Source organism: Geotrypetes seraphini, chromosome 17 (genome assembly GCF_902459505.1).
Source record: "Geotrypetes seraphini chromosome 17, aGeoSer1.1, whole genome shotgun sequence".
In the NCBI taxonomy this organism is placed as follows: Eukaryota; Metazoa; Chordata; class Amphibia; order Gymnophiona; family Dermophiidae; genus Geotrypetes; species Geotrypetes seraphini.
In genome coordinates, this window is record NC_047100.1 from 25,859,627 (window position 1) to 25,881,903 (window position 22,277).

At 47.9% G+C, this 22,277-nt stretch overlaps 1 long non-coding RNA gene across 3 annotated transcripts in view; it reads left to right on the forward strand.

Moving 5' to 3' along the window:
• Positions 1 to 22,277, forward strand: part of LOC117351344 — a 92,332-nt gene that overhangs the window by 3,672 nt on the left and 66,383 nt on the right. For 2 of the 3 annotated variants that reach the window (XR_004537393.1, XR_004537392.1), the window contains exons 3-4: positions 8,221 to 8,329; positions 17,595 to 17,722. This is a non-coding gene — a long non-coding RNA (uncharacterized LOC117351344). The remainder of the gene's footprint in view (positions 1 to 8,220; positions 8,330 to 17,594; positions 17,723 to 22,277) is intronic. The other variant, XR_004537394.1, reaches the window with a different exon arrangement.

Sequence of the window (22,277 nt, forward strand, 5' to 3'; positions counted from 1 at the left end):
ATTTAAAAGCTACTGGCAGCCATGTGCATGCTCTCCAGAACTGAACCTTGCTATATCATCTTCCAAAGTAAAATGAAAACCCATCTGTTCGATTCTTAATCTCTTTTACCCTTTCTTCTCTCCCTTCCCTTTCCTCCCTTCTTCCTCTCTCGTCTCTTTTCTTTCCCCCTTACCTATCCACCTCCTCTTACCTCTCTTTACAGTCGCCTTGAGCCTGTATAGGTATGAGCAACGCACAAATAGAAGATTAGATTAGATTAAATATGCTTTTACAAAATACCATATGAGCAGATTATTGGCTCACATACTCGCCTAGGCCCATATCCTAATCATTTACCCGCATATTCAGCACATAAATCTTAGTTCCTTAGGGGAACATCATTAACTTGAGCTACTATTAAAATGTATTATTTCACTGTTAACCCCAGTGATTAGTATCTAGATCTCGGTGCATAAAATGGGATCTGTGCTAAAACTGTACCCAAACAGGAGATCCCACCTTGCCACGGTAGAAACACAAAAAAAAAAACCCCAGAGAAGGTGCCCAATATCTTTATTGCAGTCAAGACTCGACACGTATGTGTTATCCCAGGACAAGCAGGCATGATATTCTCACATGTGGGTGACGTCATCTACGGAGCCCCGGCGCGGACAGCTTTTCAAGCAAACTTGCTAGAAGTTTCAAGTTTGCACACTGCACCACGCATGTGCGTGCCTTCTGCCCACTAGAGGGCGCATCCCACCTCGTGGTCCTCAGTTCAAATTTTTCCGCGGAGCAAGAAAGCCCTGTGGATCTGAGCTCCAGTGTTTTTGCCTTCTAGCTGCCGCGTTTAGTTTGTTTATTGATCGGATTAATCGCGGTGCTGCTTTATTTTTTCGTCCGTCTTACAAAAAAAAAAAAAAAAAAAATAATAATTGTTTTTCGTTGGGCTCCGGGGGCTCCCGGAAGCCTGAGCCGGGGAACGTCGGTCGTTCCCGGCCTTCTTCTTTTTCTCGTCGATGTCCCGTCCTGTTACGGGATTCAAGAAATGCAGCCGGTGTGAGAGACTACTCTCCATCACCGACCCTCACCGGTGGTGCATTGTCTGTCTTGGGCCCGAACATCCAACAGCCTCGTGTGATCGCTGTGCTACCTTCCAGAACAGGGCCCTCCGTCGCCGTAAGGCCAGAATGGCGGAATTGTTCGCCGTCGACGCGCCGCCCAAGGCCTCGACGTCGGCCCCGGCTTCGGCCCCGGCCTTGACCTCGGCCTCGGCGTCCTCGGGGGCCTCGGCGTCGCCTCGGCCCTCATCTTCGAAGCCGTCGTCATCGAAGCCAGCTTCGGGTAAGTCCTCTGTTCCATCCCCTTCAGCAAAGAAGCCATCCTCGAGTCAGGCCAAAGCGGGTGGGTCGACCCCGGCCCCGCATCGGACCTCGACTCCGCACACCCCGAGGGAATACTCGAGACCGAGGTCGCCCTCCAGGGAGTGTGCCCCGGACTCGGAACTCCCCACCTTCGTGGGGATTCCGGCCTTCCAGGATCTCCTTCGAGCCTTGATCTCATCGGAGCTGTCGGGAGCCCTGGAAGTGCTGCAGCGTGCTGCGGGCCCGGCGACGTCGACCTCGGCCGGGGCGCCCTCGGCCTCGGAGGCCCCGGTCTCGGCTCCCTCGACCTCGGGAGCCCCGGCCTCGGCGACCTCGGTCTCGGGTATTGCGGCCCCGTCCACCTCGGTCTCGGCCCCGCCCCGGACCTCGACCTCGGGGGAGCCTCCTGAGCGCAGTGTCCGCCCAAAAGAAAAGTTCCGCAGAGTGCGCCGACTTTCCTCCTCGGCTTCGGGATCTTCCCCGGACGCCTCGCCCTCGAGGCGACCTCGGACGAGGCGCCGATCGAGGAAGCCTAAGCGACCCCGGGGCTCGCCTCGGCGCGATCGTTCCTCGTCGTTCGGGGGCGAGGCGCTGCAGGTGTCGGAGTTGCGCCTCGATAATCCGAGGCTCCTCCGCTCACCTCGGGGAAAGTCTTCCCGCGCCGCCTCGCCGAGGAAACGGGAGAGGACCCCACGGACCCCGGGATCCTCCCCCAGGGACTCCCCTAGGAGGATGATTTCACCCTCCCCCTCGAGGGCCGTGGAGAGAGGATCCTGGGATTCAGGATCGGTTAGGAATCCTCAGTATTCCCATGAGGCCTCCCCCCGCTCCTCGGTGGGACGGTCGAGAACCCCGTCCCCCCAGGCTAGGCCGTCCTCCTTCTCATCTTTTGTCCAGGACATGGCCCAAGCCCTGGGGATTGACCTGATGGTAGGTTCCAAATATTCCAAGGAATTTCTAGAGGAACAGGACCTTCCCACTCCCCCTAGAGAGGTACCTAGACTCCCTCTCAACAGTGTCCTCCTGCAGACCTGGCTGAAGAACTTGTCGAGCCCTCTTACAGGCACGTCTGTCCCGTCAAAAATGGAATCAAAGTATAGGACGATTCCCCCGAAAGGGTTTGATAAGGCGCAGCTCTCCCACCAGTCCCTCCTGGTGGAATCTGCCCTTAAAAAATCACAGCCCTCACGGGTTTCTGCGGCGGTTCCACCCGGCAGGGAGGGGCGGACCCTGGACAAGTTTGGCCGTCGCCTCTATTCAAACACTCTGATGGCCACCAGAGTTCTAAATTACTCCTTCACCTTTTCCTCCTACTTGCGTGGGATGGTGAAGGACCTTCCTCAATATCGGAACTCGTTACCGGACTCCAAAAGAGCAGGATTCGATAAGTTTATGTCCAACCTGTCTCAATTGCGGTTGTACCTTTTCCATTCAGTGTACGACACCTTTGAGCTGGTTTCGAGGGTGTCGGCCCTCGCAGTGGCCATGCGCCGCTTGGCCTGGCTTCGCACCCTCGACATGGACCCAAACCTGCAGGAACGTCTTGCAGACCTGCCCTGTGTGGGGTCCGAGTTATTTGACGAGTCTTTGGAGGCGGCGACCAAACGGTTGTCGGAACAGGAACGCTCTTTAGCATCCCTGGTCCGCCCCAAACCTAGGCCCCCGCCACAGAAACCTTTCCGGCCTCCGCCGCGCCGGTACCCCCAGAAGTCGACCCCGTCCTTCTCAAGACCGCCTCCGAGACGTTCGTCTCAACGAGGCAGAGGGGGACAAACCCAAGCCCCGGCGCAGGGCCCTTCTAAGCCCGCGCCTTCCTTTTGACGGGCTGAGCGGACGGGGCGGGTTCCCCTCCGCACCTTCACCAGAACCCCTTCCTATCGGGGGGCGTCTTCGGTCCTTCCGGAAGGCATGGACCGCGATTACCTCAGACGCTTGGGTGCTCCGGATCGTCTCCGAAGGCTACTCGCTCAATTTTGTGTCCTCACCACCGGACAGTCCCCCAAGTTTAGCCTGGTGCAACCGGTCGCAACTACCGACCCTTCTGACCGAAGCCAAAGCTCTCCTGAAGCTTCGGGCGGTCGAGCCGGTCCCCAAGGACCAGTGGGGGACGGGATTTTACTCCCGTTACTTTTTGGTCCCAAAAAAGACCGGGGACATGCGCCCCATACTCGACCTCAGGAAGCTCAACAAATGCCTGGCCAGGGAGAAATTTCGAATGCTATCTCTCCCGGTCTTGTATCCTCTCTTGGAGGAAGGGGACTGGATGTGCTCCCTCGACTTGAAGGAAGCATATACCCATGTCCCGGTGCACCCCACCTGCCGAAAATTCTTACGATTCCAGGTGGGAGACCTACACCTCCAGTACAGAGTCCTGCCCTTCGGCCTGGCCGCGTCCCCACGAGTATTCACGAAGTGCATGGTAGTAGTGGCGGCAGCCCTGAGGTCTCGCGGGCTCCACGTGTTCCCTTACCTGGACGACTGGCTCATCAAAGCCCCGACCAGGGAGGAGGTTATCTCAGCGACCCGACAGTCTATTGCCTTCCTGCAAACCCTCGGATTCGAGATAAACTTTCCAAAGTCTCAGTTGAGGCCGGCTCAGTCTCTTCAATTCATAGGTGCGGTGCTGGACACGGTGCGCCTGCGCTCCTACCTTCCGACCCAACGGTTGGAAGTCTTGGTACGGATGAGCTGCCAGGTCTCTCAACTACCAAGGGTGTCGGCCAAGCGCATGATGATGCTGCTCGGCCATATGGCCTCGACGGTACACGTCACGCCATTTGCGAGGCTGCATCTGAGGATCCCTCAGTATACACTCGCATCACAATGGCGCCAGGAGTGCGATCCGGAGTCGCGCCTCATTTCGGTGACTCCGCTTTTGCGGAAATCGCTAAGTTGGTGGACAGACTCTTCAAATCTGTCCACGGGACTAATGTTTCGCACTCCCCCATTTCGCAAGGTTCTGACCACGGACTCCTCGGACTACGCGTGGGGAGCCCACCTCGACGGTCTTCGCACACAGGGCCTGTGGTCGGCGGAGGACCGTCGCTGTCACATCAACGTGCTAGAGCTTCGGGCCATCTTCCTAGCACTTCGAGCCTTCGTTCACGTAGTACAGGACCAGGTGGTCCTCGTCCGCACGGACAACCAAGTAGCAATGTACTATGTGAACAAACAGGGGGGAACGGGGTCGTGGCCCCTCTGCTCCGAGGCCCTTCGCCTCTGGGAGTGGGCGGCCTCCCGGAACATCTTCCTCCGGGCGGTCTACATCCAGGGGGAACTGAATTGTCTGGCGGACAAACTCAGTCGACTCCTGCAACCCCACGAGTGGACTCTACACTCAGCAGTTCTGCACGAGGTCTTCGCTCGCTGGGGAACGCCACAGGTAGATCTGTTCGCCTCTCCGGAGGCACACAAACTACCACTATATTGTTCTCGGATGTACTCGCGGGATCGTCTGGAGGCGGATGCCTTCCTTCTCGATTGGGACGGGAAGTTCCTCTATGCATTCCCTCCTTTCCCTCTGATCATGCGAACGTTGGTACACCTCAGATCGTCCACGGCCACGATGATTCTCATAGCTCCTCGGTGGCCGCGTCAGAACTGGTTCTCCCTACTGCTCCAACTCAGCGCCAGGGAACCCCTTCTTCTGCCTGTCGGTCCTTCTCTGCTATCTCAGAATCAAGGATCCATGTTACATCCCAATCTGCAGTCATTGCACCTGACAGCTTGGTTTCTTGTTCCCTGACCCCTCCGGACCTGTCTCAATCAGTGAGGGAAGTGCTGGAAGCCTCCCGCAAGATCTCGACGAGGCTTTGCTATTCGCAGAAATGGACCAGGTTTTCCACCTGGTGCTCTTCTTTCCTCCTGGACCCGGTATCGGCCCCGGTACCCTCGGTTCTGGACTACTTATTCCATTTGTCGCGCTCTGGCCTGAAAACCACTTCGGTGCGTGTCCATCTTAGTGCGATTTCCGCCTTCCACCAACACCTGGATGGACGCCCTCTGTCTCTCCATCCCTTGGTGACACGCTTCATGAAAGGATTACTCAGGGTTTGTCCCCCGCTCAAACCTCCCCCAGTCGTATGGAATTTGAATGTGGTTTTAGCTCAACTGATGAAACCACCCTTTGAGCCACTCAACAAGTCCCTCTTGAAATTTCTGACTTGGAAGGTGGTGTTTCTGATTGCCCTCACCTCCGCTAGGCGGATTGGGGAACTACAAGCCTTGGTTGCGGACCCACCCTTCACCGTATTCCATCATGACAAGGTGGTCCTCCGCACCCATCCTAAGTTTGTCCCGAAGGTTGTTTCTGATTTCCACCTCAATCAGTCCATTGTCCTTCCTGTGTTCTTCCCTAAGCCCCACTCCCATCCTGGCGAGACGGCGCTTCACACGCTTGACTGTAAGAGGGCGTTGGCATTTTACCTTCAACGCACCAAGTCCCATCGGAAGGTCCCGCAATTATTCTTGTCCTTCGATCCCAATCGATTAGGGCACCCAGTTTCCAAGCGCACTCTGTCTAACTGGTTGGCGGCGTGCATCTCCCTTTGCTATACTCAGGCTGGCCTTCCTCCCCCGGGTCGAGTCACGGGGCACAAGGTCCGAGCAATGGCAGCTTCGATAGCCTTCCTCCGTTCCACCCCGATGGAAGACATATGTAAGGCTGCCACTTGGTCTTCGGTTCATACATTCACCTCTCACTACTGTCTGGACACTCTGTCCAGGAGTGACGGCCGGTTTGGCCAGTCAGTTTTACAAAATCTGTTTTCTTAAAATTGCCATCCTCCCACCTGCCCTTTTTGGTTTGGCTTGGAGGTCACCCACATGTGAGAATATCATGCCTGCTTGTCCTGGGATAAAGCACAGTTACTTACCGTAACAGGTGTTATCCAGGGACAGCAGGCATATATTCTCACAACCCGCCCACCTCCCCGGGGATGGCTTCTAAGCTAGTTATGGAACTGAGGACCACGAGGTGGGATGCGCCCTCTAGTGGGCAGAAGGCACGCACATGCGTGGTGCAGTGTGCAAACTTGAAACTTCTAGCAAGTTTGCTTGAAAAGCTGTCCGCGCCGGGGCTCCGTAGATGACGTCACCCACATGTGAGAATATATGCCTGCTGTCCCTGGATAACACCTGTTACGGTAAGTAACTGTGCTTTTCGGCCCTATGGCCTGCCCCAGGAGTCTGACCTTTAAATGTAATGTTACGTGTAGTTCTAGTTCTCACTTATTGAAATGGTGTTTGATTCAGTCGTACAAACAAAATGGCCAAAAAAAACCGAGAATATATCAGCTGTGAAGCGTTTCGGTCTGTGGTAACCAGAGCTGGTACTGTGATGTCATAATGCCTCATTCCACCATTGCCTAAGAGCCAACCTTCACCATAAGTTAGGCGCTGATAATGCTTCTGTAGCAGGACACCTTATGCCTAAGTGGGTGTGGTTAGGGGGCGGAGCGGGACTTAGATGTGATTCACTAAAGAGCTTAGATGCCTGCGATGTAGGCCAGTAAAATTCTGGCCTACGCTACACGTCTTATGTTTTTTCCTTAGGCGTCATTAGCTATGATTCTGTTACCAGCGCCTAAGCGTGATTGGCCTGTGGCCACAGGCCAATTTAGGCGCCGTTTACAGAAGCCAGCCCATAGGGCCTGATTCTTTATAGGTCACCTGAAACATCAGTGCTGGCTAGTGCGGCGCTAAGCGTAATTCTAAGAGGTGTCGGCTGTCGCTAAGCATCCTGTTCATTTAGACGCTCCATATTTACGCCAAGGTTTTCTTAGCCTAGATGCATGCGCCTAAGTTAGGCGCACAACAGCGCCTAAGCCCAAAACAGGTGCCTAACTGCAAAACACGCCCATGATCCGCTCCTAACCATGCCTGCTTTTAATTAGGTGCTTTGGAGAAGGTGCCTAAGTTTTAGGAAATCATGCCTACAGAGCTAGGTGCCTGTCAATTAATTGCAATTAACGTCAATTCTGAGGTGCTGAGTGCCAATTATTGGTACTAATTAAGCCTATTAATTAAGTTAGGCACCTACATTGGATAGGTATTCAAATGTAGGCGCTTAACTTTAGGTGGACTTTATAGAATTTGGGGGTAGTGCCTTCTTAAAAAAAGGTAGTAAGTACTCCCGCATTAATTCTTTGCAAGACCTGCGTGCCAATTGCGTTCAGTGGTGTAACGAGGGTGGGAGGCACCCGGGCAATGACGCCTCCCCCCACTCTTTCTGCACCCCCACCTCCTTCCCCTCCCCCATCCCACACCCGTGCCCTCCTTTCCCCATACCTCTTTAAATCTTCACCGACGCGAGCAGTTTATCCAGCCTGCTGCTTCTACGAGAATTAGCTTTCCCTCTGATGTCACTTCCTGGCCCCATGACCAGGAAGTGATTTCAGAGGGGAGCCAGGCTGCAGGCCAGAGAAGTTGCTCGCTCTGATGAAGATTTAAAGAGGTACAGGGTGGGGAAGGGAAGGCACGAGTGTGGCATGTGGGCCCGGAGAGGTGCTGGTGCCCCCACCACAATGTCACCCTGAGTGGTCCGCCCCCCTCCCCCACCTTACCACTGATTGCAATATCAGCATGGAACCTGCTAAAGCAACTATTTAAAATGAGGCTTTATTTCCCATATAGTGCCGTGGAAGATCTGGACTTAATGCATGGGAAAGTCCCAAGTTATGGGTTAAACCCAGATCTTAATGTGTTTTATTAAAACTGATGTCCATTATTTAAAGTCTTTTTATTTCGAACATTTCCCCCAGGAGAATAAGAGCGTTAGCCAATTCTCATTTGGATTATTAAAAGAACCCCACAGTTTGTAGAAGTAGACTTGAATTCAGTCTCATACCCTCACCCAGTGCATTTTGGTATTTGTAGTGCTGATATCAACTAATGAAGCAGGACTTCAAACACTATGGTGCACTGGGATATATACTGAACATTCAGAAACCAGGTGTAGCCCAATGTCTCCCCTATAACCTTTTGGGTAAGTAAGGTAGTGATTTTCTAACTGTAAAATGTACCCATATTTCAACAGTGCCATCTGGCACATTCTGTAATTTTATAGACAATTTTCAAACAAGAAATGTATGACAAGAAAATTATGATCAAAGCCTGAACGCTATCAGGGAATGTAAAGGTAAATTGCACTTACATTATCTCCCGTTTATCTTTCTCATACTCAAGGTTTTGTTTCGTTCTTTCTGGTCCATAAAAAATGGATTGCTTTTTTCAAACCACATCAACATTACTAATAGCCATGCCCATTAGTCAGTTCTGTGATATCATTAGATTGCAAATGCAAACCACATGGGGATGGAATGCCATGAAATATTAACTTCCTAAAACAATATAATTGAGATGGTACTGATACCTTACATTTTTATTGACAAATGCACAGTTATGTTGATCTTGCCACCTCTCCAGCTGCTTGACATCATGTAAAAACACAAATTAATGCATTAGCAATACAAAAGTCGGAAATAGATTGGACATTTTGATGCAGGTAGTTCTATACCTGGGTCTTTATTCCCCATGCTGGAAGTCAGCCTATAAGCAAGTCTCCATCAGTACTCTACCGCAGTTTGTCTGAAGTTGTACTTTGCATTGTTGCAGGGTTATTTCTTTGTTCAAAAGCAAGACATGAAAGGCAACCAAGAATATGAAGGCAGATGGAGACCGTAGGGTCCGTGTAATTTGCTCAGTTTATTTCCTGATGCGCCTCTGGTCTGTGTATTTAGGCCTAGACTCTGTAAGCGATGCCTAAACTGACTGGCACCTAGAAAAATGGTGCTGGTCGCGTGTCAATCACGGTTAGGTGCTGGTAATGTAAGCCAGGATTTTAATGGCCAACATTACCGATGCCTAAGTTTTTGGGAGAATCATACCTAGCGATAAGGTCAACTCCACCCCTACCTTGACCTTAGACGCTGCTAGCCGAATACAGGATGTCCGGTGCAGTACTTGGAGAGACTCCCCCCAGGAAAGAGACTTGGGAGTACTAGTTGACAAGTAAATGAAGCTGCCTGTGCAATGTGCGGCGGAGGCGAAAAGGGCAAACAGAATTCCAAGAATGATTAAGAAGGGGATCACGAACAGATCGGAGAAGGTTATCATGCCTCTGTACTGGGCCATGATATGCCCCTACCTGGAATATTGCGTCCAGCACTGGTCGCCGTACATGAAGAAGGACACGGTACTACTCGAGAGGGTCCAGAGAAGAGCGAATAAAATGGTTAAGGGGCTGGAGGAATTGCCGTACAGTGAGAGATTAGCGAAACTTGGGCCTCTTGTCCCTTGAAAAGAGGAGACTCAGAGGGGACATGATCAAAACATTCAAGATAATGAAGGGAATAGACTTAGCAGATAAAGACAGGTTGTTCACCCTCTCCAAGGAAGGGAGAATGAGAGGGCACTCTCTAAAGTTAAAAAGAAGACAGATTCCGTACAAACGTAAGGAAGTTCTTCTTCACCCAGAGAGTGGTAGAAAACTGGAATGCTCTTCCAGAGTCTGTTATAGGGGAAAACACCCTTCAGGGATTCAAGACAAAGTAGATAAGGACAGGTTGTTCACCTTCTCCAAGGTAGGGAGAACGAGAGGACACTCTCTAAAGTTAAAAAGAAGACAGATTCCGTACAAACGTAAGGAAGTTCTTCTTCACCCAGAGAGTGGTAGAAAACTGGAACGCTCTTCCGGAGGATGTTATATGGGAAAACAGCCTCCAGGGATTCAAGACAATGTTAGACAGGTTCCTGCTGAACCAGAACATATGCAGGTAAGGCTAGACTCATATAGGGCACTGGTCATTCACCTAAGGGCCGCCATGTGAGCGGACTGCTGGGCACAATGGACCACTGGTCTGACCCAGCAGCGGCAATTCTTATGTTCTTATGCTGTAGATGCGATTCTGGCACATACCCCGGCAGGGACCTAGCGGCATCAGTTTTTTTCTAATGAGTTTTTCATTGCTTTTAAACATCACGGCCAATTAACCCCCCCCCAAAAAAAAAAAAAATCAAATTCTGGCTCTGGTGCTAGGAGTCAACCAAAAACCGAATCCACCTAGTCTGCAGTGGAAAACGGATAAGGGTGGGTGATAAATAAAACAAAAACAAAACAAACGCCAAACGAAAAGGAACTGCAGGATAGATGTACAAGATGGAGGCACTTTTATTCTGACAATAAGTTGTTGCCTATGATTAAGCCGCCTTTGTGCAAAAGAAGGGACCCAACACAGTCCGTGTTTCGATTAACACTTCTTCCTCAGGGGTCCCCAAACACTGATCTGAACAGACAAAGTTGTCCCGCAGCAAATATATGTGGCCTGGGTGCAATTGTGAGCACAAAGGTAAGAAACGTCCCTGAGGATGATAGAGGGGATGGAGCTCCTCTCGTGTGAGAAAAGACTAGTAGCTCAGCTTAGAAAAGAGACGGCTGAGGGGGAAATATGATTGAAGTCTACAGGATCCTGAGCGGAGTAGAACGGGTACAGGTGGATTGATTTTTCACTCCGTCAAAAATGACAAAGACTAGGGGACGCTGGATGAAGTTACAGGGAAATACTTTTAGAACCAATGGGAGGAAGTTTATTTTATTTTTTACTCGGAAAGTGGTTGAGCAGTGGAGCGCGTTGCCAGAGGTTGTGGTGGGAGCCGATGGCATGGCTTGTTTTAAGAGGGGTTTGGACGGTTTCCTGGTGGAAAAGCCCATGTTCTGTTGTAAGGGACATGGGGAAGGCCACTGTTTGCCCTGGATTGGTGGTATGGACTGTTGCTACTTTTTTGGTTTTGGCCAGGTACTAGTGACATGGATTGGCCACCAAGGGAGCGGACTGCTGGTCTTGATGGACCATTGGTCTGGCCCAGTAAGGCTATTCTTATGTTCTTAAAAGCAAAGTGCTAGGAGCCTGCACACAAGCTGATAGGGGCGCAAAGCTAAAGATTAAATGGTGTCAGGTCAAAAGCGCGCCAGGACAAAGGCGCGCGCAGACAATTGAGCGCAGCGCGGAGGCATGCACCGCACAAAATTACTGTTTTTACGGCTCCGACAGGGGGGGGGGCGTGGGGGGGAAACCCCCCACTTTACTTAATAGAGATCGTGCCGCGTTGTGGGGGGTTGTAACCCCCCACATTTTACTGAAAACTTCACTTTTTCTCTGTTTTTAGGGAAAAAGTTAAGTTTACAGTAAAACGTGGAGGGTTACAACCCCCCCCAACGCCGGCGCGATCTCTATTAAGAAAACTGGGGGGGGCTCCCCAACAAAACCCCCCGTCGGAGCCCCTAAAAACTGCAATTTTCTTTGGCGCGCGCCTCCGTCTTGCGCTCAGTTGTCGGCACACGCCTTTGTCTTTCGCCGACTTGTCTATGAACCGATTAAATAGGGCAATGAATATATCTGCACTGGCTCTACTGAAATGGTAAAAGCAAAACTTTCTGGATTACTGTAAGAATATTACAACAGACTTACTTGTGTAGCCTGGCATTGTCAAGGCGGGCAGTGGTGCAGGGCTTTAGAGAATCTTCCAATGCGCACGGATACAGACAAAATTCTTCATTCACCTATGCGAGCTATTAAATGTGCTTTGACTGAAATTCCCGTTAATGTTCCAGAACAAGTTAAAAAGTGGTTTGAAAGGGATGTCATGGACAGATGATTAAAGGCAATGGTTGCAGTTAAAGAATCAGAAGGAAAACTGATAGTTGAACTTAATAATGGAAATATGCAAATTAATGCAAAAATGAAAGCGAGCATGGGTTTACGCTGTCACAGAGAGCCTTGCAAAATTGTATCAGATATACGTACACTGTAGGAATACAAAAGTCAGAGATGAGAACAGAACAGCCACATCTCATCTGATGTTGCAATGGGAGAGGATGGGGGGGAAGAGGAGGAGGATCTCCTTTCTTTGTGTGCCGCTAAGGCTAAGAGTAAGAATGTGCATGAAAGGAGATGGAGAGGATAGATCTTCATCAAAATCATTTTTATTCTGCCCATTGTGAAGTCTGAGTGGATTACAGCGTACACCACAAATTACAGATTTACGAGGGGGGGGGGGGGTTGCTGAAAATTTCTCAGCCCGACTAATCCAACTTCCTAAATTCTGAGCGTTATTTTGCCCTTCAGCTGAAAAAGAGTGTTATCTTATTTCGTTAAGTGCCAATTTGCAGAAACAAAATTCTATGTTTTTGACATTGTTTTAGATCATTGATTGTACCATATCCACGTCATTCTCTTCTTGGTTGGGCTGCGAACTTTTCAGCACCCCCTCATAGTATGAAGCGTTTCAGTCGCTGGTAACCAAAGCTGAGATTTTGATGTCATAATGCCTCATTGCACCAATAAGAGCCAACCTCATCAGTGATGTCACACGTGTGGGCGTGACATTACCGCATGGCGTCTGCGCATGCATGGAGGTGCTCCTGTGATTTGGTCCAAGCTTTTCAAAACCCGGGCGAAGTGCCGGGTTTTGAAAAGCCGTCCGGACCCCCGGACATGTCCTCAAAAGGAAACCCTATCTTTTGGTGTCTTGGTTCCTGATACCTGACAGAAAGTTTTAAAGCAAGTTTAAATAAAAATGGAAGAAAACCTGCCACTGTTAAGAATGCAAAATTCCGTTCCCCCTTGTCTTTAATGGAACGGAATAAATCCCAATAACTAAATGAAAAGAAGAAAATGAAGATTTTTTTTGGATCCAAGAACAAATGCTTAGCATGCACTATCTGTACCGGAGCTTTCAAGATATTGACGTCAACTGCTTTACCAACACACTGACTGTAAACGACATTAGAATCCATATTTTATTAGAATCACAGATATGTTTTGCTTTTGTGGTCAGCACAGCAAACACCTAGGAGGTGGCAGGAAACTATTTTTCTTGGGCTAAAGATGAGATTCATTCTATGCTATAGCAAGTCATTTGAAATGGAAAGTAAATATACCTGATATTCATCCTGCGGTGGCCAGCATTTTTTTAAACCCTGGGTGCCGCTGGATAAATTAGATTGGATACTTAGTGTTGGCCCCTATCCAGGTACCAACACTGAATATTATAATGGTAATGGGATTTGATATACTGCCTTTCTCTGGGTACAATCAAAGTGGTTTACATTTCGTGCAGGTTCTTTCTCTGTCCCTAGTGGGCTAACAATGTAAGTTTTTGTACCTCAGACAATGGAGGGTTAAGTGACTTGCACAGAGTGATATGGCGCTCCAGTGGAGGGGGGGGGGGGCATAAAGAATTTGCCAGAAGTTACTAAGGTACTGCCGATATTCAACAGTGGCACCAGGATAGATACCCATGTATCTTAGAAGAGCCTTTTTTTTCTGTCCTAAGTTTGCTGGATATGTATGCAGGTACTACCACTCAATATCGGTGGTACCCAGGTAACTCAAGTTTCCCAAGTCTATTTAAAATTTGCTATCCCGCTCTAGGGAGAACCGTCAGGGCGGCTTACAATCTAACAATCTGCAAATGCCACTGAGGGGGCGCACAGCGTCAGCTGCGAACCCAAAGTCAGAAGCAAAGGGCCAGGGTTCCACAACAAAACAGGGGTACTCCAAAGTTACACAGAATGGAACCAAAACTTGGAGCCAGGAGGTAAAAAAGTACAATGCTTTATTGAAAATGTAACAAAAATACACTGGAACCTTGACCCTACATGGGCTGTGTTTCATAAGAACATAAGACTTGCCTCTGTCGGGTCAGACCGGAGGTCCATCGTGCCCGGCAGTCCGCTCACGCGGCGGCCCCTCAGGTCCAGGACCTGATAGTGCTCCTACCCTAAAACTCACATATGCTTTTCGCTTTTGTCCTGTAGTGTAACCTTCTATCTATACCCTGTAATCCCCTTCTCTTTCAGGAAGTCATCCAGTCCCTTTTTGAAACCCAGTATTGTACTCTGTCCTATTACCTCCTTTGGAAGCGTGTTCCAGGTGTCCACCACCCTCTGAGTGAAGAAAAACTTCCTTGCATTCGTTTTGAATCTGTCCCCTCTCAGTTTTTCTGAGTGACCTCTTGTTTTTGTTGTCCCCGCTAGTCTGAAGAATCTGTCCCTATCCACCCTCTCTATGCCTTTCATGATTTTATATGTCTGTATCATGTCTCCTCTCAGTCTCCGCTTTTCCAGGGTAAAGAGCCCCAGTTTCGGCAGAGAATGCCTTCCTCAGAGGTCCTATGTCAATATCGGGACGGCGTTAGGTTCCGTGAGAGATGGGGAGGAATGTAGGAACATCAAGCTGGGGAAAAGTCCTTATGACAAGCCAAAGAGCATTGTTGATAAGCATTAAAAATCCTTTACTTAGGACTTTATGGCAGCAGTTCTATAAACTGGTTCCTCAGTCTAGAGACCCCAATACTGTGTGCTTAGTGTCAATTCTATAATTGACATTACAGAATACTGACATCAATGGCGTGTCCATGTTTAAGCATGCCTTCTTATTCCATATCAATGCCAGGTGTAAGCTGGCATACTCATAGCTAGGTGCAGCAAGTGACATGCATAAGGCCCAAATTCTATATATGGTTTTCTAAACTGCATGTGCAACTTAATTGTTTAACAAGTCAATTGGCACCAATAATTGGCAATGAACATCTAATTGGCACGGCACTAATTAGAAGTTACATGCTCCACTTCGTAGTGGGCAAATCTCAAAAGGGGGCATGTCCAGGGGAGGAGCATGGGTGCCTCTCTCTCTCTCTCTAACCTCCTCTCCTGCTGTTTCTGTCTCTCCCCTCCCATCTAGCAATGCCCTATTCCATGCTCTTTTCTCTAGCATTCTCTCCTTTCCATAATGCTTCTCTAGCCCTCCTCCCTCTCTCCATGCTATTTCTCTAGTCTCCTCCATGCTGTTTTTCCTTCCCTCTCCCTCCCTCCAAGCTGTTTCTCCAGCCCTTACTCCCTCCCTTTCTTCCTTCATGCTGTTTCTCCAGTCCTCTTTCTCGCCCTCCATGCTGTTTCTCTAGCCCTCCCTCCCTTCTTTCATGTTATTTTTTTCAGCCTCCTCGCCTCCCTACACCAATGCAGCTCTTTAGTTCCCAACTCTCCCACCTACCTCTTCCCCTGGCCAGTCACTGTAATTGAATCTTCGAGCAGCTGGCAGGAATAAGGTAAGCCTGCTGCCGCCGCCTGCCCCGGAAGCCACCTCTGCAAATCCCACCTATGCAGGAAAAGGGAGTCACTGCAGAGAGGCAGCTTCTGGAGCAGACCAGTGGAGGAGTACCTCATTGCTACTATTTTGCTGCCTGAAGATTCAGTTATAGTGGCCAGGCCTGGAGAGGAGGTAGGTGGGGGAGTCAGGAGATCCAGTTAAACCCGGACAGACTTCCCCAATTTTGCAAAACCGTCCAGGCACCTGGACAGTCCTCAAAAAAGAGGACGTCTGGTAATCCTAGATGCACTGTAATTTAATATACACAATCTGTGTATGACTTAAGCACAGGTATGTAGGCCTGGTTTTTCTTGGCCTAAATGGGTGCACCTATGTTATATATAGTGGGAGCCTTTTATAGAATCATGCTAAGTGCCATTGTGATTGGTGCTGATTTTTATGGGTGCTTGTGACAGGGTGAAGTTTCCTATCACTGGCATTCCACCAGAAGGAGCCTATGCACTGGAACAGTGAGAGAGCTTAGCTAATTTGTATAAGAGCTGAAAGTGCTGCTGGGAGCTGATCAGACACCCTGAGTGGATTGTGGTGCTGAAAAGAACAGCTCCCAGCACAGAAAGCTCAGAAGGTAAAGAGCTCTTTTGGGAGCTGGGTGACCCTTGGGAGGAGTAATGCTGGCCTCAGGCCTAATTCCCAGTAAGCCCTGAAGGCTCTGGCTGACAGGGGTTCAGTACAGTGGAGTAGAGTGGCCAAGCAGACAAGTCCTGACAAGGGGGCACTGGGTTAGCAGAAAATGGAATCCCAGTGGTGGGAGGGTCCACAGGGACCTATACACTGGCAGAGAGATATAGCTGTAGTGAGGTCCAGTGGTGGGAGGGCCCGCAGGAAGGAGCTGAGAAGTAGCTGGAGGGTCCAGGAGAGCCTGGAGCCAAGGAAGTGGCTCAGGCTTGACAACCAACAGTGGGACCTGTGAAGAAGGATCCAGGTGATGGGGACCCAAGAGGCCAGGGAGAGAGGAACTGGAGGTGGCCCCACAAGGAGAGTCTTCAGTGCATGTGTCAGCAATAAGATGACTGAGGGGCTAGGAGAGCCCTCAGTGCCTGCGTGCAGGATAAGACAACTGAGTGACAGAGAATCTGGAAGAGTCCAAGGCTGAGGGAGAAGGACTGAGGCAGAAGAACTGGCTGGGACGGTGGCGACTGGCAGAGACCGGTAATGGCACCGGTAGCAGTCAGTGGATTCCTAGGAGGCAGCTTGGTAGACCCTGGGAGTATTGGCCAGAGTTCTGAGGAGCATCCGGCGGAGAGACCAGCTGGGCCAGTGGCAACCGGCAGAGGAACCGGAAGCTGCCGAAGACCGGGAGGGCCAGTGGAGAGTCAAAGAGGACTTGGGAGAAGACCTGGAGAGGACCATGAGGAGCTGGGAAGATCTGGTCAGGGATTTTAATGGAATGTATGGTATGTGTTTAACTCTAGGTGCCTGGGGGTGGATATGTGATGGGTAATGCTGCTCGGCCCAGTGCTATATGTAGAATTTGGAAGATAGTTTATAATATTCTATAAACTACATAAGTACCTGGGAGATACATGCTCCACCTATGTGTACATCCGCCTTGCAATTAGGCACTATGCCACTTAGGCATTATCTCATACTGTAGAATAATACTAGTGTATGAAGCACCTACCCATCAATTCATGATGCCTTTGATATGCCTAAGTAGAGTCTACTTCTAGGCTCCACTTTATAGAAGTACCCGCTATGGTTATAGTAGTCTGGAAACCAGCCACAAGAAAAATGGTACGGATAATAAATTTTATAAATAATATGTTATGATAAAGTTTTGAAGTATAAAGAGCAAAGGTAGATTTTTCACCTGCAAACAATATCTCCATATGGTTTAAATGAAGAACTGGAGTGGATGTTTCTGGTTTAGGTGGCATGGAAGATTCCCTTGCAAGTTGATTGGCTCTGGGAGTTTTAAAATATGATGTCAGATGCTGGAGCCATGATTTATTGCAGCAAGTTGTAAATGTGTGAAGTATGGAAGACTGCGTTGAATGAAAAGTAAGGATATGCACATTTATATCTGGAGGGTGGAGATGGTTTTTAAATGATAAATGTTTGAGAATATTTTATCTGTTTCAGAAGGAGCTTCCCTGATGCAGCCTCTCTTGGTGAAACATAACATTATGTCGGAAGCAGTTTATGATTACTTTGAAGCAGCTGTGGGTGAAGGAGTTTCAGCTTTGAAAGACAAGATACAGATAAGTGGTGTTAGTTTCATTAATTATCTGCAATGAACTTATTATGAGAGTGAACCTATTGCATGAATACTTGATAGACCAATGACGATGTGACTGGCCTCCAATAAGTAGATAAGGTGCATACCATCTGAAGGTCCAAGAACAAAACTTAAATTTATAAAATGCATTATCTGTACCATTTTTCTTGTGGTTGGTTGCTATTGGTGGTTGGTACCATGCGTATTTAGGATTACATGACTGAGGTTCATTATAGTAGTCTGGATCATTCTAGGACCACAAAGCGGGTTCACAGGAATTATAAAGTATTGTACAAATGTATTTGTCACAAGGCCAGCTCATTTAAACATAGGCATGTAGGCGAAGTCTTGCGATAAAGTCCACTTAAATGCTCATTGCATTTTTTTCCAATTATTATCGCAACGATACAATGGTGGAAAATAACATGCTAAAAGGGATCAGACACAACTTACAGAAATACAACTAAGTCTCTTTTAGATAAGGCATGAGAAAGCATTAACAGTAATATAAAGCTTCCTCATATCCAGGCCTTATAGTAGGTCTTGGGCTATCCCATTACCGAGCTCACTGCATTTTGAGATAGATGGTGACACATGAAGGGGCAAATATGAACCGGCGTTCTTCATTTAGCAGCCCCCTTGGAAAAGAGATGACAATGCAGTGGAAATGCTTCAGATAATGTTTTCTGAGAGTCTAATGCTAGCACAACAGGATGAGGTGTTAATGGAGAATGTATTTCTCATCCTTCCGCCTTTATAGACATCCAGAGGTGATACATCTTTTGGCACTGTCAACCTAATCAGGTCATTCGGATTGTCACGCTTTTCAAATAGTACCTGTCTGTGCTTAAAATTTATGTTGAGAAAGCATTAATGTAAGCTTTTAATAGGATGAAGAATTTAGCATTATGCTGTTATCTAGGGATGATATATTTTATAATGTGAATGGAAACATGAGGCATATTTAATTAGTTTTGCAATGGTCAAATTGGTTAGAGGTAGCAAGGACTGAACTCATTCATCTCTCCTCTCCTGTAATAACAGAAGAAATGCAAGATACATATTAATGTGTTGAGTTTTTATTTTTTTTTTAACAGACCTTACTGTATACTTCTCATCTTTAGCAAACTTTGGCCAATTCTTCAATTCTAAAGTAGGACTAGCTGGATTCTTTATAGGATGTGATATCTTTCATTCAGTGTATAAATCAGGGGTTCCCAAACCTGTCCTGGAGGACCCCCAGGCCAGTCGGGTTTTCAAGATAGCCCTAATGAATATGCATGACAGAGATTTGCATATAATGGAGATGCCAGGAATGCAGATCAGCTCCCATGCATATTCATTAGGGCTGTCTTGAAAACCCGACTGGCCTGGGGGTCCTTCAGGACAGGTTTGGGAACCACTGGTATAAATCCAACCACTATGAAACATATTTGAGTGGCTGGTGGCATTTCTGAGGGTCTGAAGATCAGTATTGCAGAGGGGGTAATTAAGAGAGTGGTCATGAGTAGACCAGCCTCCTAGTAATCTTTCAGTCAATGGCATACTATGGGTCTCCCGTTCACAATAGCCAAAGTTTACATTTGCACCAATTCAAACACACTCTACATAACAAAGACACATCACTCTTGTTTCTTGACTTTCCATTTCTTACTCCAGTATGCCCCTCATGCTGGCTCCCTCCCCCTCTACCACAAGTTGGTATACCACTGCTTTTATTGGACAGACAATATTGTGGCATGGGGTGGACAGCTCTGGTTCCTGAAGACATCAAACCAATCGCTGTGGAGCCCATCTCCAAAAATATCATTAGATTTTTGGCTGAAACTATAACAAGGGATTTAGATCCTGATTCGTTAAAAGATGCCTAAAGTTAGGTTCCTAGATTGTCATGTCTAGCCGATCTAAATGCCTAAGAGTTATCTTAATTTTCTTAATCGGCTTAATCAGCATTCATAATTGAAATCACCGTTAAAAAAAACAATTATGAGGGGGTAATGGAAAGTTCTCAGCCCAACCAAGACGAGAATGACGTAGATATGGTTCAATCAATGATCTGAAACAATGAAATAAGATAACACTCTTTTCAGCTGCAGTGGCAAAATAACGCTCAGAATTTAGGAAGTTGATTGGTTGGGCTGAGAACTTTTCAGCACTCCTTCGTACTATTTGGGTTTCTGACAGGTACTTGTAACCTGGATTGGTCATGGTTGGAGACAGGAAACTGAGCTAGATGGACCATTGGTTTGACCCAGTATGGCTGTTCTTATGTGAGCCAGGTATAGCGCAATCAAGTAATTGTGACATCACTGATGAGGTTTACTTCTAGGCATTGGTTAAATGAGGCATTATGACATCACAATCTCAGCTCTGGAACGTTGCTATGAGGGGGTGCTGAAAAGTTCTCAGCCCAACCAAGAAAAGAATGACGTGGATCTGGTTCAACGATATGGTTCAGTCAATGATCTGAAAGAGTGTCAAAACATAGAATTCTGTGTCTGCAAATTAGCGTTTAACAAAATAAGATAACACTCTTTTCAGCTGCAGAGACAAAAATAATGCTCAGAATTTAGGCAGTTGGCTGATTGGCTGAGAACTTTTCCACACCCCTTTGTAAAAATCCATTAAAAAAAATAATTAGCCAGTAGGTGCCTACCAGCAAGTATGTGTGGTTAGGGGCAGATTCAAGGCACGCTTTGACTTAGGCCAAGAAAACCCTGACCTAAATGGCAGTGCACCTAAGGATTTAATGCCTACCAGTGTTTAAGAGTGCGATTCTATAAGCAGTGCCTAGCCTTAACAAAGAGTAAGGGGAAAATTCTAAAGCGGGCGTATAGACTTAGGCACCGATAGGCACTCTAATTGAAAAACGCCATTAGAAATGGCTAGGTTGCGTTGCCTACAGGCACTTTAGGCTGGCAAATGCCACAGTAGATGTGGCCAATGCCGGAAATGCGTTAGGTGACTTAAAGCGCCTACATGGGCCGTGAGATAGGAGGCTGAAATGTAGGCCCAGCAGGGGAATGTCCCCCGATCAGCTGAGCTGGCAGGACTCGCCCAAACCACGGCTTCGGGTAAGTCCTGCTGGCTCAGCTGATCAGGAGAAATTCTCCTGCTGCAATCAGCTCAACCGGCTGCTGCGGGTAGAAGACCCTCCCAATAACCCCACACGCTCGACATCGGCAGGAGGGATGCCCACTCCCTCCTGCCTGAATGACCCCCAACACCTCCCCACACACCCGACATTGGGAGGAGGGATGCCCACTCCCTCCTGCCTGAATGACCCCCAACACCTCCCCACACACCCGACATTGGGAGGAGGGATGCCCACTCTCTCATGCCTAAATGAATCCCCCCTGACACCCCCCCCCCAACCTTTACTCCCTCCTGCTGGCAGGCTTGCTTCAGTGGGATATCTCCAGGGAGTGAAGAATCCTTGTAAAGCTTGGGGATGAGGAGTCCGTCTGCTGAGGGGAATCGGAAGTGGGGGGGATCTTATTTGAGACACTGGCCCCTTTAAGAAGGCTCCCCAGAAAAATCAGGTTATGCAGGGAGAAAATAACACAACTTGTGATGTTTTTTTAACTCTTATTTCAGTATTTAAACAATCTTTACAAAAGGTGAAGCCAGGGTACAGTAAAAATACTGATACAATAATGCTAAATTAAAGGACATAATGACACATAAAACTGCAGGTTAGTGACTCTTGCATTAACTGAAGCAATATTTTACCAAGCTTAGAAACTTCCAGCATGAGTTATATACAGTTCAGAAAGACAGGATCAGGAAATGCAGTGCAACTCGTGGCTTTCCACGATTTGTGCCAGAACAATTTCTTGTTAATTCCGACAGTGAAAAGTTTTGCTGGACTAAAATTCTTTTCCTCAGATTTCTCTGAAAAAGTGAAAACCCTAATTCTCCCTTCTTTTTGCTCTCTCCGACAAATATTTTCAAAGCCTTCACTTGCAAGATGTCTCAAATTCCAGTTCTGGGAGCACAATAACCCTAGGGTTTGCCAGATACAACAGTTCAGAAACAGTAATGGTTTCTGTTTTTATTTCTCCTAGGTTCTTCATCAAACAGCGAGCAATTTCAGGCTCTCGGAAATCAGCCATCCTCTTAAAAAAAAAAAAAAAAAAAAATGTAAAAAGATTTCTTTATAAACAGACTCGAAGGATACTTGAAGGGGCTCCAAAAACCACAGTAGGACCCACCCAAATAAGCAAGGCCCATATATTTATTGAATTCCCCAAAAATCTATTTTAGTATTTTCCTTATGGTTGAAAACCTCTCTCCACACCCATAAAGCATTCCAAATGGTGCTGAATCAACTTGGTTTAAAAATGCTATATATTTATGTGCCCAGTATTTTCCTCTCAATCATGATTTTACACTGTTGAAAATTACTCCATAAAGCCCTTTTACTAAAATGTGTGAAGACATTCCCCCTCTTTTATAAAGGTGTGCATTAAATATTAGCACTCGCTAAACGCTAACGCGCCCATAGACTTATAAGTAAGCAATCCCGTAATGGTTACTGGCCATAA